The sequence below is a fragment of the Mus caroli genome, unplaced genomic scaffold (genome assembly GCF_978045245.1).
Source record: "Mus caroli unplaced genomic scaffold, Mus_caroli_1 scaffold_13, whole genome shotgun sequence".
NCBI lineage: Eukaryota > Metazoa > Chordata > Mammalia > Rodentia > Muridae > Mus > Mus caroli.
The window spans coordinates 52,475,001-52,489,836 of NW_028227268.1; the positions used below are offsets into that span (position 1 = coordinate 52,475,001).

The following is a 14,836-nucleotide window of genomic DNA, read 5'->3' on the forward strand; positions in this document are numbered from 1 at the left end:
CCCCACACGCCATAGGCTCACATCCCCAGCAGTCAGAACTGTTTGAGAAGGATTAGGATGTGGGGCCTTTTGGGAGAATTTGTGTCACTGGGGTGGGATATGAGGGCTTTAAAAGTTTTCTCTCTGGCTCCTGCATGTGGGTTCCAGAGGTGAGCTCTCAGCTGTTCTTGCTCCTCTGTGATGGACTCTCTCACCTCCTGAAACCATAAGTCCAGCTAAATGTTCCCTTCTATAGGTTGCTGAAGGTGTTTTTTTTTTTTTTATCACAGCAATAGAAAAGTAACTTAGACAATGGGACCACCTAGTGGTCCCTGAGATGAAAGAAATATGAATGCTGTCCACCATACACACGATAACTTATCCCATTTCAGTAATTGTGGAGGCAGGAGTTGAAAAGTGATCGTTGTTCTCATGCAGATGAAGTTAAACACAAGCCGGGCAGTGGTGGCGCAGGCCTTTGATCCTAGCACTTGGGAGGTAGAGGCAGGTGAATCTCTGAGTTCAAGGCCTACAAAATGAGTTCCAGGACAGCCAGGGCTACACAAAGAAACCCTGTCTCAAAAAAAAAAAAAAGAAAAAAATCAAAACCAAAACCCAAATCAAATCAACCAACAAAACAAAAGGGATACGTTAAATACAACAATACTTAGAGAGTATACATAGTATACAGCACTACTGTGTATATGATTGGCAATGGTATACTATTTATTTATTTATTTATTTGGCACTAAGGATCAATCTAGAACCCCACACATTCTAGTAACTTGCTTTTCTATTGACTAGCATCCCCCAGCCCTCGGAGGGGGTAAGAACGGATACAATCTTCCTAAAGGACATGTCACCAATTCCTATCAATGTTTAAAACAGGCTTTGTCTTTCATCCAACACTCATTCATTTGTTTCTTCAACAATTTTTTTTTTTCTGTTTGTTGGAGACAAGGTTTCTCTGTGTAGCCCTGGCTGTCCTGGAGCTCACTTTATAGACCAGGCTGGCCTGGAACTCAGAAATCCACCTGACTCTGCCTCTCAAGTGCTGGGGTTAAAGGCATGAGTCCCCACTGCCCAGCAACCAGTGGTCTTAATCACTGTGCAATCTCTCTAGACCCTACAACACGTATTTTGTGCCATTTATTTAACCTTAGTGTCAAATGAATAAATAGATAAATTAACAGCATGCCATTGCCAGTCGTTTCCACAGTAGTGCTCTATGTTGTGGGTACTCTTTCAGTACTAACTGCATTTAGCTTACTCCTTTTGTTTTGATTTGTTAGCTTTTTTGGGCGGGTGTTGTTTTTGTTTTTGTTGTTTTTGTTTTTGAGATAGGGTTTCTCTGTGTAGCCCTGGCTGTCCTGGAACTCACTTTGTAGACCAGGCTTGCCTAGAACTTAGAGATCCACCTGTCTTAGGAGATGGAAACCAAACAATGAAGATGAAGAAGAAGAAGAAGAAGAAGAAGAAGAAGAAGAAGAAGAAGAAGAAGAAGAAGAGGAGGAGGAGGAGGAGGAGGAGGAGGAGGAGGAGGAGGAGGAGGAGGGGGGGGGGGGGAGGGAATGAATCCTTTCAGGGTGTTTGTTTTAGACAGGGTCTTGCTGTACAGCTTTGAACTCACAGAGTTCAAAGGTAGGCTGGCCCCTCCTTTGAACTCTGTCTGCCTCCAGAGTGCTGGGATTAAAGGTGGGGCATCACTGTGATGCTATGCTCGGTTGTCAACTTGACCACATCTGGAATGAACTAACATCCAAGCAGTTGGGCACACCTGTGAGGGATCTTTTCTTAAATCATTTGAAGTGGGAAGACTTTTTTGTTACTTTTTTTTGCTTTGTTTTACTTTTTGTTTCTTAATACACAGTTTCTCTGTGTAGTCCTGGCTGTTCCTAGAACTCACTCTGTAGACCAAGGCTAGCCTCAAGCTCAGAGATCCATCTGCTTCTGCCTCTACCTCCTATGTACTGGGATTAAAGGCCAGAGGACTTGAAAGACTCAAAAACTCCCAAAGGGAGGCACTTACTCAAGCCTCGGGACAGCCGCGCACCCAAGAAGACACTGAGACCGAACTTAAGATGTATAGGGAGTAAGATTTAATATAGCAATGACAAGAAAGAACATAAAAAGCACATATACCAGATATCTGGGGTCGAAACTCGCAGAGGAGATTCGGCAATTAGCCCAAACTTTTCACAAGCTTTTATAGGAAATAGCCAGGTAAAAAGTACAAGTTTTACGTCACCAAGGTGTTCTGCCAAGGGGCTTTACATAACCAAGGGGTCGTGTCCTATATTTTGGCAATGTACTCGTTCTATTGGAACATTCTGGGACAGTACCAGGAGGCCCCTATCTCAAAAATGTTCTTGGCATAGTCTTCAGTTGGGAGGGGTAGGACTAGGTTTTTTTCCAGGAGACCCCTTTATCTAAAAAATGTTCTTGGAGCAGTTTCCAATTGGGAGGGGGTACCTTGGGGTAAAAAGTTCAGGAGTGCTCCGGGAACTATCTCTGGATGGGAGCGGTAAGAGAACTCTGAGCTGAAGAGTTCATGGAGAGTTCAGGTGTCCAGTAATTAACTCTTTCATTAACTCTTTCATTCCCCCCTTCTTTTAGGGACAAGCTCTAATCTTAGAGCTGGGTACCGGCTTCCTGAAGGACCCGATATTGTTGCCTTAATATCATAACCTGCACTGCATTTATTCTTTCTCTGATAAAAGCCACTAACTTATTAAGAATGCAGGGGCCAAAAATAAGCAAAAGCATAAGTATAATTAAGGGTCCTGCTATGGAGGAGAGGAGAGTGGTAAGCCAAGGGGACTTATTAAACCAGCTTTCGAACCATCCTTGTTGGCTTTCTCTCTCTCTTTTACGCATATCTAGGCGTTCTCTAAGTCTGGCCATAGAGTCTTTGATTACTCCTGAATGATCAACATAAAAACAACATTCTTCTTTTAAGGCAGCACAAAGTCCTCCTTCTTTAAGGAATAATAAGTCTAATCCCCTCCTATTTTGCAGCACTACTTCAGACAGGGAAGTTAAAGATTCTTCTAATTTAGTTATAGACTGTTCTATAGTTCTAATATCAATGTCCATAGCTGTACGTAATTCTTCATAGTATTGGGGGGTCTGAATTAAGGCAGCGGTCCCCGTACCTACTCCCGCTGCTACTCCCAATCCCAAAAGTACTGTCAGGGTTAAGGTAATGGGCTCTCTTTTCCAACGGACCCGATGATCAAACTTATTTAAAAAGGAGCTATCATCATGATATAGGAGTCTAGGAATAAGCTGAACTAAAATGCAGAAGTCTTTGGAACTATTAAAAACAGATAGAGATACACAAGGAGTGAGACCGGTATTGCAAGCCCATACTGTGTCTATGGGAGGCACCAGATACTCACCACTTTTGCTAGGCTGGATGTTCTGGGTCTGATTACAAAGGTGCCGTTTATCCTGAGGCGCCTGGCCTAAACAGAGCCCACTTCCTGAAACTGCTTCCAGAGTCAGCTTTCTGTTTTCCCCAAAGGCATTGAGAATGATCTGAAGTAGTGTTATAAGTCCTGATCTGAGCAATTCCTTCATAATAAGGGGGCCTAGAGGCATAGCATAACCAACATGATTGAGTCATATTAGGATTTGTTCTATTCAACACAAAAAAAGCTCCTTGAACTAGACTGACCAGACGGCTTTTTGTATCTAGGGGCGGTGGGGAAACTAAGGTCGATAGGGAAGGTCTCACTGTTAGCCTGATTGTAAAAATGAACCCAGGGTCTCTCGGTGGACTGGATACACGCCAACCCCACTTATTTCCTTTAAGCCAACTTAAACGATTTTGTTTTCCTTTTTCAGTGAATTTTATAAGTAGGGGGTTGCAGTATTTACCTTTGCATGGTCCTGGGGGGCTGTTTTCAGTAGCACACCCATAAGCTCCTATGGCGGCCTCATCTGGATGGAGGTCGCCATAGTTTGGATATTTATGGGGATCTCTTTCTCCTTGATATGGCTTATCATAACCACTACCTCGTTTTACCGTGATTAGATCCCAGTCAGAGGAAGGCTTCCAGTAGGCCTCCCCTGTCGTTTCACATATCCATTTGCCACAGAAATAATCTGATGCCCCCCCACATTTTTGTTGAAGCTCTTTGTTTTGACCCTGACCAGGGCAAACATAAAACTGTGCAGCTCTAAGATTAGCTCGGTAGAACTGCCCTGAACACCCATACATGTTCCCTATTCCACCTGAAACACACCGCTGTTCAGGGGGTGGGTTACTAAGATCAGTATGGTCAGGGAGGTCCCAATTGGGAGATCCTGCTACTAACTTACAAATGTCAGGTGTGAGATCAGGCCACCAAGTCCAAGGGGGATGTGCTGCAGTGATTGCCCATACAATGTTTCCCTCCCCATTAAGCACTTCCCATGACTGTTGAATTGGGGCAAGAGGGTTGTCGTTCCCTAGGCTTAGGGTGGCCCCCACGACACAAACGAAGTTTAAGAGGATTGTCAGTAGTTGCCACCGTCCAGTTGTCTTCATGGTTGCCTCTACCCTGGCTAGGAGCCTTCTTGACGTGGGAGGCGTGGAGTTGTTAACAGTATCAGATATGGTCCTTTCCACCGAGGCTCAAGAGTGCTGGTGCGATGTCATCTGACAAGGACCGAACTGCTGTAGTCCCAGGTGCATGAGCTTCTTTGATCTGGTCCCAGATCTGTGTTCTGACAACCTCCAAGGCCTTTAAATGGGTAAACAGAGCAGAGGGTGAGAAAGAGTCAACACAGGGATCCAATATCCTGCTAGACTCAGTCAAAGAAGTAAAACGTCCAGGTGTGTTTCGGACTCTGAGAAGCACAAAGGGAAGGAGGGTCACCCAGTCTTTACCGCCAGTCTCAATAACTAATTTAGTTAGGGTCTGGGCATGACGCAGGTGCACGTAGATCAGATCTCTGGCTGGAACTGGTGAGATGTCCTTGGGATATCCAGCTCGTTCACTGTAACCAGTTGTGACCAGACTTTTTTCTGTACCACCTGCAAGCCCTTTTAACTTAGCATACAGAGCATTATTAACAACATAGGTTTAAACACATCATTTGAGACTATGATGGGCATAGGAGTTTCATAAAGGATCTTAAACAGAGTAAAACTGAATCAAGAGATAGGACATAGGGAAGGAACACCAAGTCCATGCCAGTCTCCACGATTAATTTTGTCAAGGTCCGTCTTAGAGTTTTAAACTAATTTTTATCTATCCTGAGCTCTGAGGTCTATACACACAATGTAATTTTTATTTGACCTCTAAATGCTTGGCCACACCCTGACTTACCTGGGCAACTATTGCTTTTGGCACTCTGAACCTTGGAAAAAAAATTTCTTTAATAGTCTTCTTGATGACTATGTGAGCAGTATCATTTATCCATATTGAGAACGTCTTTTTCTGCAGATGTCAACAGCTTTCTTTGTCTGCATATTGTTCCATACAGTGGCAAAAGCATACCCGCTGTCAGTGTCATTTATAAAGCTTGTATCAAAACCACAAGTTCAGCTTTTTGGGCTGAAGTCTCTTTAGGGAGGCTGCTGGCCTAGATCTCCTGCTTTTTGTCCACTGCTGCACTGCTGTCCCCGCCTTCCGCTTACCTTTAACCATGAGGCTACTGCCATCCGTGTAGGGTAAAAGGCTTAGTCAGATCTGGCAAAGCCAGAGCGGGGGCTGCAAGCAAGGCTGCCTTTATGCTGTCAAAGGCTTTTTGGTGTTCCTCAGTCCAGGTGAATGGGACTTTTTCTTTAGTCCAGAATCTGCAAAAGCCCACCATTCCCAGAAACTCACGTGGCGCGGGGTGGTGGGGGTTGGGATCAGCATCACAGCCTTTTCTTTGGCTTCGGTGAGCCACCGCTTTCCGTCGTCGGCACCTCGGTACGACATAGCTGAGCTTTCTTAGCCGATACCCGATATCCCAACTCACCCAGTTCATTCAGGAGCTTCTAGGAGGGCCAGAATTTTTTCTTTGTCTTTGATGTCTCTGCCTTCAGCCAACCGCAGGGCTTGGGTTAGCGCCAGGAGTTCAGCCTTCTGAGCCAAAGTTCCTTCGATGAGTAGGTGAAGACTCAGCAGGTTAGCAGGGGAAGCAAAAGTCACTTGTTCTGTCAAAAAAGCTCTAATAATGTGTCCATCAGCCAGGGAAACAATTGAATCATGTGTCTCTGACCAGAAGCCACTATATGCAGACAAGCAGGCCATCCCTCAGTCACCAGGTCTAATTTTTCAAGTGCCACTGGTCTTTTAGGGTCCCAATTTCTGAGTAAGAACCTCTTTAGCAATACTTTTGTTCTCAGTCACATTTAGGAGTCCCAAAGTTGGGGACAACATTAGGGCAGTCTCAATAGCATCTAAGGCCATCCAAGGTTGTTCTTTATTTCTTATACGAAGGGCTGTTCATCTTTTTAATTCAGCAAAACCTGGAATCCACAGTCTGCAAAAGCCTGCAGTGTCCAGGAACCTTTTAAACTTGCTTTGCATTGGTTAGTGGAGGAATATGAAAACACAGTCTCCTTTTAGTTGCATCAACAGGTAGACCACCGGTCTCTTTTAAGGACTCAGCTTCTGTGTTAGCACCCCTTCTTCTATCTCTTTATTTTTAGCTACGAACAGGTGAAGGGTTTTGTCTTGAGGGGGGGGCTCTTCTTCTTTTTGTTAGGACAGTCTCTCACCCAGTGTTCTTCTTTTTCAACAGCAAACACTCTGATCTTTAGCCAAAAGCTTTCTTTTTTTTGTTGCCAGGTACTAAGTTTTCTTGCTTCCCTAACTCTTGTGACCAGCATTTTATTTCTCTTATCTTCTTTTAAAAATTTTCTGACTCCTTATTTCTTACAGATCATCTCTAAGTGCTAGTATTATTAGCAAGTATCACTGTGCTAAGTTCTAATCTTTGTCATTTATCTCTCTTTGCTCCTGTTTCTTAACTGCAATGGATCTAATTATTACATCTATATTCTGTCACTTAACTTTTTTCATAGTTCACCTCTTTTTACTGTTAGGTCAGATTGTCGGGGCACTAGTCCCACAGAGACGAGACCTCATCAGAGCCTGGCAACTAGACCCGTAGGTGCTCCTTACCTTGTATGTCTCCCTCACCGGAGCTTAGAACAAACTCACACAGCTCAGGGCAGTGCCTGAGAAGAGAAAACACATGGGGCAGAGAAGGGAGTGCAGCTTTTACATCTGGCTGCACACTGATATTTCAAAATAAACACAATTTTTTCTCTGTTAACAAGAGACAGGATACAGGGGGCAGGAGAATGAGCCTTTCTCCCACCCAAGAGGCAGGCAAAGGCTGAAAACAAACCCTTTGATGCGGAGAGCCCAGCGCCCGAGTCTCCGCTGCGCACCGGGATGCGGCGTAAACTTCTGGGAGTGGCAAACAAACGCTGGCAGGCAGAGGCTGCAATTTAACTATTTAACTACCTGATAGACGCCCTGTGCTCTCTGCACTGTCTTTGGGGAGGGAGCACGCAGCCGGGCCGGCACAAGGGAGTGCGGGCAGACTCTGGGGGGGCCAAAGGAGGGACGGCGGCTGTAGTCGGCCCCTCCCCAGCTGTGGCAGGCTTCACGGCCACTCCGGGACCGGCAGGTGGCCGCACTCACCACCAGCATAACTGCGCCGCCAAAGCCGGCTCTGCATCTAGGTTCTCTTTTGAACAGCCTGGGGCTCCCCAGCCGAGTGCGGACCGTGCGCTGCCCCTGTCGGCCGGTGGCAGCCGGTCTTGCCCCACGATGGCCCCGCAGCCAGGCTGGCCGGCGCTGCCCGCCCGCTGCGAGCCGCTGGCACTGCCTCGCCGAGAGCGCGGTGGGCAAGACCGGCCTGATGGTTCTTTTTTCTCTTTTTTTCCTTTTTAAAACCATTGCTGACAAATTCTGTCCTGACGTCAGTCCAAGTCTACAGTCGACAAAGGGTTAACACACACACACACACACACACACACACACACACACACAGTCTTGTCATGTGACCAAAACACAACCAGCCAAACGCCACTTTCTGACGGGGTCGGATTCCACATTGACTCTTTTTCCTGATAGGGGTGGGATTCCACATCCACTCCCGCTCTGGCAGAGAGTACACTCTCTCTCTCCTTCACTCTGCCAGGCAACAGCCAGGTCTTTTTGACTGTTCTGTACCCTGGGCACTCCTTCCAGGGTCTCCCTTGGAACATCTCTTTTGGGGTGCGGACCGCGAGGCCATAGACAGTCGTCCTCTCACAGCCACTGGGGTCCTCACGGTCCACAGTGGCAGCTGCCAGAATAAACCCACAATCTCAGAATACACAAATGCAGCAGTTCCACACCTACACACCCAGCAGATTGTCCCATTTCTAGAATAATAGCAGACACGAGAGCAGACACGAGACTTAGACAAAAGAAAAAACCAAAGCACGAGGTGGGACTCGAACCCACGATCTCGCAACCTGGAGCACGAGGTGGGACTCGAACCCACCCGGTCTCCAGAGGGGTCCACTAAGCGTCCTTAGTCCTCCCCTTGTCCTCCTGGGACGTCTCCCAGGGCGCACAGACGGTGGACACCTCCTGGACACGTCTGTCTTTTGTCCACACCCTACGCTCCTACCCGGAGCGCGGTCTCACTGTGCACATTGCACACTGAGCATCTGCAAAACCGAAACAGCGATCGCTCATACAGAATGGCCTTCCTGGCCTTTCAGAAATTAACAGAACACAGACACCAGACCAAAGCAGAACAGTAAATCTTACTTCTGAGCGGGTCCAGGACTTCTGGGTAAACGCGCTGATTCCCGGCCAACGCACCAAATGAAAGACTCAAAAACTCCCAAAGGGAGGCACTTACTCAAGCCTCGGGACAGCCGCGCACCCAAGAAGACACTGAGACCGAACTTAAGATGTATAGGGAGTAAGATTTAATATAGCAATGACAAGAAAGAACATAAAAAGCACATATACCAGATATCTGGGGTCGAAACTCGCAGAGGAGATTCGGCAATTAGCCCAAACTTTTCACAAGCTTTTATAGGAAATAGCCAGGTAAAAAGTACAAGTTTTACGTCACCAAGGTGTTCTGCCAAGGGGCTTTACATAACCAAGGGGTCGTGTCCTATATTTTGGCAATGTACTCGATCTATTGGAACATTCTGGGACAGTACCAGGAGGCCCCTATCTCAAAAATGTTCTTGGCATAGTCTTCAGTTGGGAGGGGTAGGACTAGGTTTTTTTCCAGGAGACCCCTTTATCTAAAAAATGTTCTTGGAGCAGTTTCCAATTGGGAGGGGGTACCTTGGGGTAAAAAGTTCAGGAGTGCTCCGGGAACTATCTCTGGATGGGAGGGGTAAGAGAACTCTGAGCTGAAGAGTTCATGGAGAGTTCAGGTGTCCAGTAATTAACTCTTTCATTAACTCTTTCAGACTCACTTTCAGTCTGGACCTTTTGAGGTGGGAAAATACAACTTTAATCTAGATCTTTTGTTGTGGGAAGAACCAACTTTAATCTGGGCCCCACTTCCTGCTGGAAACCTACCTAACGGACGTGGAAGGAGACTGCCTTTGCTCTTTGCCTGCTAATTCTCACTTTGCTAGCAAGTCTATTCCTTCGCTAGCATTAGAGCCTGCTTCTTTGGGATTTTGGCAAATACTGAAGACCAGCTGCAACATCCATCCTGGACTGAACAACTGCTAGATTCTTGGACCTTCCACTGATAGACAGCCATTGTTGGACTAGTTGGACCACAGTCTGTAAGTCATTCTAATAAACTCCCTTCATGAATACATGCCTGCATATGTACATACATACACACTACATTTCTTAAGTTCTGTTCCTTGTGAATTTGTATTTAAACACTAGAGATTGTCAGTCAATTAGAAGGTAGGCTGGCCCCTCCTTCCCTCATCCTTCTCTCCCCCTCCCTTTCATTTTTTCTTTTCTCTATTTCCCGAGACAGAGTCTCATTCTTTTCTCCTGGTTGGCCTTCAGTTGCTGGGCAAACGTGCCCCTCCCACCTCAGCCTTCCAAGTTGCAGGGACCACGGGCACTCACCGCCAGATGTAAGTATGTTTCTGATAGTAATATGAGTTACAGAAAATTCACATGGTTGGTGGAGAGACAGCTCCGTGGGCAGGAATACATACTGCTTTTGCAGAAGACCCCAGTCCCATTCTCAGTACCTATGGATGGCTTACAGCCACCTACAATGCCAGCCTCAGGGGGATCTACCCTCTATTCATGTGTACATACCCATAGACAGACAGACAGACAGACAGACACACACACACACATATACACAAGTTAAAAATAAAAAATCAAATAATTAAAATAAAAAAGAATATTCACACGATACGTTGGAGGAAAAGTCTCTTTAGCAGATAGTGCTGGGTAAACTGGGTATCTACATGGAGACAATTGAAGCTGGAGCCCTCGCTCTCATTCTGAACACAAATCAATTCAAAACATCAGAGAAAACCATAGGGGAAACACTTCAAGATGCTATTAAGTATAGGCAAGGGCTTTCTGAAGGTGACTCTGAAAGGCTAGTAGATAATGGGAGCTGATAAATGGTACCATCTGTAATTCCACTTCTGACCTCTGTGGGTATGCATGTGGTGCATAGACATACATGCAGGCAAAAACACTCAGTCTGCTGGTGATGGTGAAGGGGTGAAGCGCACTTGCTGGACAGCCATGAGGACCTGAGTTCTGATTGCACCATCCGAGCTGGGCCTGGTCTTTCACATGCCGTAACGCTAGAGCTATGGGCACAGGAGGATCACGGGAACGCTAGAGCTATGGGCACAGGAGGATCACGGGAACGCTAGAGCTATGGGCACAGGAGGATCACGGGAACGCTAGAGCTATGGGCACAGGAGGATCACGGGAACGCTAGAGCTATGGGCACAGGAGGATCACGGGAACGCTAGAGCTATGGGCACAGGAGGATCACGGGAACGCTAGAGCTATGGGCACAGGAGGATCACGGGAACGCTAGAGCTATGGGCACAGGAGGATCACGGGTTGCCAGACTTGTGTGTGTTTGTTGGTGGAGGTCGCGGGGCAGGCAGTTAATCCTAAGGTCACTGAGAAATCTTGCTGCAAAGGAATAAGACAGAATACTGGAGGAGGACACCTGCTCTGGCCTCCGTGAGCCCATGGATGGATATACACCTCTAAACACATGTGAACATGCACCTCACATAGCAACCAAACAAAAATAAGTCACACGGTGATTTAATCAAATTACAATACCTCTGCACAGCCTGATGTAGTGCCACACATCTTTAATCCCAGCAGTTCAGAGGCAGGGACAGGCCAGGCATGATTGCGCACGCCTTTAATCCCAGCACTCTGGAGGTAGAGGCAGGCGGATTTCTGAGTTCAAGACCAGCCTGGTCTACAAAGTGAGTTCCAGGACAGCCAGGGCTATACAGAGAAACCCTGTCTCAAAAAAAAAAAAAAAAAAAAAAAAAAAAATCAATCAAACAAACAACAACAAAAAAAACCAAACCAAACCAAACAAAACAAAACAACCAAACCAAACAAAACAACCAAACCAAACCAAACCAAATAAACAAACAAAAAAGAGGCAGGGACAGGTGGATCTCTGTGACTTTGAGGCCAGCCTGGTCTATGTAGCAAGTTCCAGGCCAGACAGGGCTATGAAATAAGGGGTTTCAAAAAAAGAAAGAAGGAAAAGCTTTTGCACAGAAAGGAAACCAACAGAGTGTGATGTTCACCTGATACCCATTTGACAGGAGGTTAGTGTCAGGAATACACATATAAGACCCCCAAGTTGAGGGCTAGAGATGTCTCAGTGGTTAAGAGCACACTGATTAATTCTGAACCCGAACCACAAACACTTGTTATTTCCAGTTCCAAGGGATCTACTGCCCTCTTCTGGTCTCTATGGGTACTGCATGCATGTGTTGCACAGACAGAAAGGCAGGAAAACACATAAATATTTTTCCTGCCAAACATTAGGCATAGAGAGAGGCCAAACTGGAGAGCTTCATCAGGTCCTTCCCCTTGGAGCTCGGGGAAGCCCACGGCAGAGGGAAAGGAAGAATTGTACGAGTCAGAGGGGTCAAGGACACCAGGAGAACATGGCCCACAGAATCAACTAAGCAAGTTCATAGGGACTCACAGAGACTGAAGTGACATTCAAGCAGCGTCTATGGGGCTGCACTGGGTCCTCTCTGCATATACACTATGGTTGTTAGCTTGGTGTTCTTGTGGGACTCCTAACAGTGGGAGAGGGGATGTCTCTGACTCATTAGCCTGCCTTTAGGACCCTTTTCCTCCTACTGGGTTTCCTTGCCAGCCTTGGTATGAGGGTTTATGTCCAGTCTTATGTAACCTGTTATGCTGTGTTCAGCAGACATTCCTGGGAGGCCTGTTCTTTTCTGAAGGGAAATTTCGAAGGAGGAGTGGATACGGGGGAGAGGGGAGGTGTGGAGGCCTGGGAGAAGTGGTGGGAGGGGAGGCTGTAGTAGGGATTTACTATATGAGAGAAGGGAAGGAGGAAGAGGAAGAGGCGGAGGAGGAGAAGGAGAAGGAGAAGGAGAAGAAAAAGAAGAAGAAGAAGAAGAAGAAGAAGAAGAAGAAGAAGAAGAAGAAGAAGAAGAAGAAGAAGAAGAAAGAACCCCAAGCTGAACAGACAGTTTTCAACAGCAGATAAATACCAGAATAGATGTTCAACCTCTTCAGCCATTAGGGTAGCACAAACTGAAAGACAGGAGCGGTGTCCTGAATGCCTGTAATTTCATCAGTAAGGTGACAGAGGCAGAAGGATCAAGGTCATCCTCAGAGTGGGAAGCTCAACGGTAGCTTGAACTGTGTGAGTCTCTCTCTCTCTCTCTCTCTCTCTCTCTCTCTCTCTCTCTCTCTCTCTCTCGCTCTCTCTCTCTCTTTCAACACACACACACACACACACACACACACACACACCCCACCACCAGAACCTTACAACAGTGAAAATGTACTTCATCCCAGTCCATATAGTTATTATCAAGAAAACAACCCTTGCCAGCATGCCGGCGAGGAAGAGGAGGAAGGAAGGATGCAAGTGTCCCCTTAGACACTGCCAAGAAGGAGTGTAACTTAGTCCAGCCGTTCCTGAGATCCACACAACGGTGTTTCAGAAAGTAACAACACAACTATTACGTGACTCAGCTATGCTACTCCTGAGTACCTGAGCACACACTGCTGAAAGCGGCAGGTGGTGGAAGAGCTGCCGGGAACCTGTGTGCACCGTGGCACTGTTCACAGTAGCTAAGTCACAGCATCTAGGCTCATCAAGGAAGTATATTCAGCCCTGATGAAGAACAAAAGCATGTCACGTGCAGGAGTCAGAGCTGGAGATCATCATGAAACCAGGCAGATCCTGAACACAGGGTCATTTGGGCTTAAATGTGTAGAATTTAGGATTTTTTTTTCAAGTTGTAAAAGTCATTGCAATAATTGGGAAGAGAAAGGGGGACCAGTGTGTAGGGAAAGCAAAAGTCAAGAGAAGGTGATCGTTGTGAATATAACGGAAGCACGTTATTTACAGACATGGAAATGTACCCATGAGAGCCGGGTGTGGCAGTACAAGCCCATAGGCCCAGAACTTAGAAAGCTGAGGAAAGAGCATGATGGTGAGAGAGTCTAAAGCAGGATTCATAGTGAGATGCTGTCTGAGGTGTTGGAGCAGGCAGAGAGCTGGGTGTGGCGGTGGTGGTGATGAATTTTTTAATACCAGTACCCAACAAGCAGAAGCATGGAGACTGTGTTAATCCCAGCAAACGAGAACAAAGATCATTACCCAAATTCTTTTAGTTGAGTTAAGCAAGCTCATATTAGCCCCACAAACTGCAAGGATAGGAGATTTTTCAAGAGTTTTTGGTTATGTAGGAACTTGCCAGACCATTTCAAAATTATTTGGCAGAACATCTCATCAGGGTGGAGATTAGGGTATAGGGTGTGGAACATGTCAAATTTCAGAAAATAGGTCACGGCATGGTCAAACCCAAGTCTCATAGAAGACAGGAGTGAGCTTAGTTTGACCTTGTAATAAAATGCCTTTCAATCTTAAGATGGAGTCAGGCCGGTTCATCATCTGCTGCAAGCTTGAGGTCAGCCTGGCCTACATAGAGAGACCTTGTCTCAAAGTACCTCCAAAATAAAATCTCCTTTCTCCATGCCTCTGTCTCTGTCTCTGTAACACACACACACACACACACACACACACACACACACACACACACACACAATTGAAATGAAAGAAAAAGTCAAAAATAAGGACCAGGATTTAGCTCACTTGGTCAAATGCCTACCTAGCATGCATAAGGCCCTGGGTTCCATCCCTAGCACAGAGGGAACTGGGTGTGGTGGCACAGGCCTGGGATCCCAGTGCTTGGGTGCGAGAGATAGGAGAGTCAGGAGTTTGATGCCATCTTTAATTTCTTTTTAAAATTTATTTATTTATTTATTTATTATTTATTTATTATATGTAAGTACACTGTAGCTATCTTCAGACACTCCAGAAGAGGCTGTCAGATCTCATTACAGATGGTTGTGAGCCAGCATGTGGTTGCTGGGACTTGAACTCAGGACCTTTGGAAGAACAGTCAGTGCTCTTAACCACTGAGCCATATCCCCAGCCCCCCATCCTTAATTTCATAGGGAGTTACCTTCAAGGGGAGGTTACCTTGACTTTAAAAGAGAGTGTGTGTGTGAAAGAGATTGGAAGAAAGACTTTTCTAAGAATGGCAACAAGCCTGTCGGCAGAATTGGAAGTCTGTGCAAAGGCCTTGGAATTGATGTTGCTGGAGGATAGAAAGAAGGCTAGTTTAGTCCAAGACTAGGAGAAGAAA

At 46.2% G+C, this 14,836-nt stretch overlaps 1 long non-coding RNA gene across 1 annotated transcript; it reads right to left on the reverse strand.

The window, feature by feature from the left end:
- Nucleotides 1–3,966: 3,966 nt before the first annotated feature.
- Nucleotides 3,967–9,374, reverse strand: LOC147001476 (uncharacterized). Its single transcript, XR_015045039.1, has 2 exons — nucleotides 8,943–9,374; nucleotides 3,967–4,709 (listed from the first exon to the last, which is right to left on the reverse strand). It is a non-coding gene; the product is annotated as an uncharacterized LOC147001476 (long non-coding RNA).
- Nucleotides 9,375–14,836: the final 5,462 nt, after the last annotated feature.